Source organism: Cryptomeria japonica, chromosome 11 (genome assembly GCF_030272615.1).
Source record: "Cryptomeria japonica chromosome 11, Sugi_1.0, whole genome shotgun sequence".
Lineage (NCBI taxonomy): Eukaryota > Viridiplantae > Streptophyta > Pinopsida > Cupressales > Cupressaceae > Cryptomeria > Cryptomeria japonica.
Genome location: NC_081415.1, coordinates 690,764,205 through 690,769,585, shown reverse-complemented (window position 1 = coordinate 690,769,585; position 5,381 = coordinate 690,764,205).

Sequence of the window (5,381 nt, the reverse complement as noted above, 5' to 3'; positions counted from 1 at the left end):
ATGGGGTTGTTCCACCAGAGCAGCGGGCCAGGAGCTTCCATAGACCATCGCGGACAGTGATGACCACTGGAGGGAGGGATAGGAGATAGGCATCGAGTAGTGGGGTTATGGGTCCTCCACCACCACCAGATAGAGGGGGTAGGAGAGATGATCTTGGGGTGGGTCCTTCCAGGGCTCAGACTCCGTCGAGGCCAGGCGGCTCCGAGGGAGGGAGTTCATCATAGCCTTAGAGGGCTCCCTATGTATCAGTTTTGTACCATTTTGTATTATGATGTAGACACCTTCGGGTGATTTTGTAGCCATATGATTTTGACATCATTGTATCATGACACATATTTTTTACATATATATATGAGATGATTCATTGTTGCGGCAGCTATATGCATGTGTACCTATGTGATGAGATGGTTCATGATGTATGTTTCTATGTGATGCTTATGTTATCGATGCAAATATGTATATGATTCAATGCAATATTTTTTATTCTTTTATGTTTTTAATGTTATGCAAATGTAAATGTGAATGTATGAAATGCAGATGAATATGATAATGCCAATGTAAAATGTGATAATATGTGTTGTGTGTAGGATGTGATGCAATTGTGATATCTATATGTATGTATGAAATGCTTAATATGTGGTAATGCAGGTGCAGCTACATGAAATGCAAATGTTTATGGTGTGTCATTATACTCAGTCGTCTAATAGCAGGCTACACGGACTCAAGAAGGATGATGGAAGTCAATCAAGAAAGGGGGATGGAATATAGAAGATATGAAAGTGAAAGAGCTTCTTGTGCATTAAAATCATTGAGCTTTATTATGGCAAAATAGGTTATGACAATCGAGGCATATGTTTGACCCAAAAAGTCATTGTACCCATTTGCATGGAGATTAGACAGTTACAAACAAGGAATGCCCTAGTTCACACTAGACTCACAGTGTCCTCATATCCTTGGACAAGTCATAGCATTACTAAGAGACAATCCACAGACAGCAAAAGAAAAATAGGTGATGATACCCTATCCTTTCCTTTCTAGTCAAAGACATCCTGGAGATAAAATCTCTAGTCAAAGACATCCTCAAAAAGCTAAAAGACATGTCACCAAAAGATAAAATCAAAAGAAAACTAAGACTCGACACCAACATCCACTGTATTCCTCAAGTTTAGTGTCTCTTGTCACTTGTATAAGTCTTATTGAATTGTGGTCACAATGTTTACTTTCACAAAAGGATAGATAGCACTAAACCATAATGTTGTCTGAGTCTCTTGAAAGATTTGATTTGTTGAAGCCCATTTTTGTTGTTGTGTCTCATCTGAAACTGACTGAATCCATGCAACTGATACTTTATTGTGGAGAAGACAGAACTTTATTGCGGATTGGCAATGCAAGTGTTGCTTTATTATGGATTGTGCGTGAATAGACTAAAGATAGCTAGAAGAAATTGTACTCCTCAGAACAGGCGATGCTCTTAGTTCCACACCCATCACTAGACGTAGGATTTGCCTTAGCCACAGAAATGGAAAGGGGTGAAAAGGAATGTTTATTATGAATGGCTAACCAATCTTCGATAGATCAATAACAAGCCATGATGGGAATGGGTAAGGTTTATTATGAATGGATAGGCTGTGAGTGTGTGCAAAGTGAAAGGATGAGATGGAATCCTGAAGGAGGGAGGAGAAATGTCTCTACACATGGTGTTGGTGACCCAGTTTTCACCATGGTACTTGCCCAAGGTGCCACCGAAGTGGTTTTCACCATTGGATGAAGATTTTTTTCTATTTTTCAAAAAAAATTGTGTTACAAGGCGCCTGTTTGCCAGGTTTTCACTAGGTAACGATTTTTTTGTTTTTTAATTTTTTGATTTTTTTGTATTTTTGAATTTTTTTTATTTTATTTTTTTTTTTGAATTAAGATACTCTGAAGATCTATGTGTAAGACCTGCGAAGGTGCATTTTGTTGATAGGATCCTCCAAAGGTTCACCCTCTGTGGTTGAGGGCTGATATGCACCAGATCCATATGATGTTGTGATGATGTAAGGACCAAGCCAATTTGGTACAAACTTGCCTTTCTCTCTATCTTGTTGATTTTTAGGATTTTCTCTAAGAACCAAGTCACCTACCTCAAATGTGTGAGGCTTGACTTTATGATTGTAGCTATGACTCATTCGTTGTTGATAAGCCTTGAGATAATTAAAAGCAGTTTGTCTTTGTTCATCCAATATTTCAAGTTCCTGTAAGCGAGAGACCCTGTAGTCTTCATCACTGATAATGTTTTGCAAAGAGACTCGTAAAGAGGGTAACTCGATCTCAATAGGCAAGATAGCTTCAGCGCCATAGACAAGTGAATAGGGTGTAGCTCCTGTAGGTGTGCAGATGCTTGTGCGGTAAGCCCAAAGTGTAGGATTAAGTTGGATATGCCAATTGCGGCCAGCGTCATCGACTGTCTTTTTCAAGATTTTAAGGATTGTTTTATTAGACGTCTCATCTTGACCATTACCTTGGGGGTAATGAGGTGTGGAAAAATGATGAGTAATATGGAAGCGATCATAGAGTTCACAAACATCCTAATTTTTGAAGGGATGCCCGTTATCAATGACAGGAATACCGTATCGACAAATGATATAGTTGAGAATGAATGTCGCAATTTGTTTTCCAGTAACTTGTGTAAGAGGCACGGCTTCAATCCATTTTGTGAAATACTCTGTGATAGTGATGATGAATTTATGACCATTGAAGGAAGAAGGGTGAATCTTGTCTATGAGATCGAGTCCCCATTGACAAAAGGGCCAAGGAGTCGCAATTGGTTGAAGTTCTTATGCTGGCTCATGAATGAGGTCTCCATGAATTTGACACTGCTTACATTTTTTGACAAACTGCTATGAGTCTTTTTCCTTATTGGGCTAGTAATATCCAGTCTTGATGAGTTTCTTGGCTAAGGTAGGACCACTAGAATGTGGACCACATATCCCTTCATGAAATTCACATAACCCAATCTAAGCTTCATCCCCTTCTAAACATCTAAGAAGAGTGCCATCTACACATCAACGGTATAGGATATCGGCTAAAATGACGTATCGAGAAGATTGTCGAATGAAAGTGTGATGTTGGTTATTGGATAAGTTGGGAGGAAGGGTATTGTCATGAAGGTATGTGAAAATGGAACCATATAATTGGGAATCAGGACCGACGACACATATCATCTCAGTAGGAGTGATCTCATATGAGGGAACCAAAAGGTTATTTACCAAGAACTCATAGCGGGTTTCATTCTGTGGTAGATCGATTAGTGAAGCAATTGTAGCCATGGCATATGCAGCTTGATTCTTCTCTCTTGGTATCTACTTAAAGTCTAAATTCATGAAATGTTGTTTCAGGTCATCCACCATTCTTTTGTTTTCACCATAAGACCCTTGATTTGCTTTCATTTTTATGTTTTTGCGACTGGAAGGCCCGACACCCTCACCAAAATATGTCACGTTGTTGAGTTCTATAGTGTATCCTGCCTTATGGTCCCCAGGGGGAAGATCATCTCGTATGCCTAGATAGTCAATAAAGGCTTCATCATTTTGGAATGTGTCAAACTGTGCAGGTCCTTCCTGGTCCCAGTCAATAAGTTGGTGGTGAACAAGGGGAAGGCCTTTGATGTCTTCGAAGTTAGCTGGGCTAAGGGTGAAGATACAATTATACTCAGGTATGTCAAGGTAGTTATCGAGGTCATCGTTGGCACTCTCCTCATCTATCTCAATTGTGAATGAATCCAAATTATCATTACTAGTAGCGCATTCCAAGACAGGTGTCCTCATTCTATGTGATTTCGACCTAGAACCTAGAGATAAGGACTGTGTGGGATACTCAGGGGTTGTTTCTTGACCAAATTTGAATTTTTTATAAAATTCCTCTTCTTCTATGGGTTCACCTAGTTCTCTGAATGTCTTGGTGAGTTCATAGTCACTGGGGATTTGTCTGAATCCCATTCCCATTCATTGGAGTCTGTGGAATAGCGATTCTCTTGTTGAATTTTGGCAGATTTGATTTGTAATGCTTCTCCTGTCTTTTGAGTGTTTACCTTGGAGGTCATGAAACCAAGTCATTTCAAGCATTCCTTTTTTAATGTTAATTATGTTTGTAAAGGTTCAATGATGCCTTCCTTTCTCAAGCCAAGAGGACTTTTGCCATCATACCCAATTTTTTGTAGGATCTTCAACCCTTTGCCATATTTTTCACATGGTAGGCTGATGTGATCTTGTGTATCATTTTCTGGGTCTTTTTAAAGCATTTTGTATAAGTCTTCTTCTTCCAGTTCACCCCATCTTTGAAAGATAGTAGGGTCCCATTTGAGTATAATGATAGATACCTGCTTATTAGGATGTGGTCTTCCATATTCTTTTGGTGAACTCATAACTTGTTGTAAACACATGGTTTGATTCAAAGTGTATTCACCCATGCCCTTGTCCTGGTATTTCCCTTTAAGCTCACCTTATTTTGATGTCGAAGGTTTTAATGATTCAGGATCAATGTATGCAGAAGAAGGGACAGCTTCTCTATTACTTGGAATGATCGTCTCATTTTTTGGTCTCAAGTTATTGCAGTATGTGAATGGATTAGGATCACCATGAACTATTATTTCAACTCCATTGTGAGGAACTTAATGTATTGGTGATATGTAGATGGGACTGCCCTCATTTCATGAATCCAAGGATATCCTAGTAATATATTGTATGTGAGATCTAGGTCTAGGACTTGACAAACCACATCCTTTGTAACTAGCCCAACTCTGAGAGGCAAGGTGATTGTGCCTTTGGATGAACGCTCTTCATCATCATATGCCTTGATGGTAATTTTGTTTGTAGAATTCACATCTTTATTTGAATATCCCAATTGTTTAATACTGCTCAATGTGCAAATGTTTAGACCTGCTCCTCCATCTATCAAGACTCATTTTATTCGATGTTTGTGTAGGAAGGCTTTAATGTGTAAAGGTGCATTATGTGGCTAACTTACGAAGACATCATCAGCTATTGTGAATGTAAGGGAGTGTGTAATGGAAAGTGTGTGGGAGAAAAAGTGACACTAAGCAAACATGCCCTAATCTCACTTTCAACCACACACTTGTGGAATACGAAAGAGCCTAGAGGTATCACACAATTGGCTACTTCTTCTTGTGGAAGAGAGAGCCACGGGCTACCTATTAGGATTTCTATTCCTTTGTCGTAATTGAAAGATAAAATGATGCAAGTTCAATCCCTAACCCCAAAGTGCAAGTATGAACTAATAACAAGATTACAGAATTGAACTTAAATGATGGAAAGCTATAAACACAAGGATAAGACAAGAATGAAAATGTGTACCCGGAGTTAAAATCTGACTAAAAATGTTTG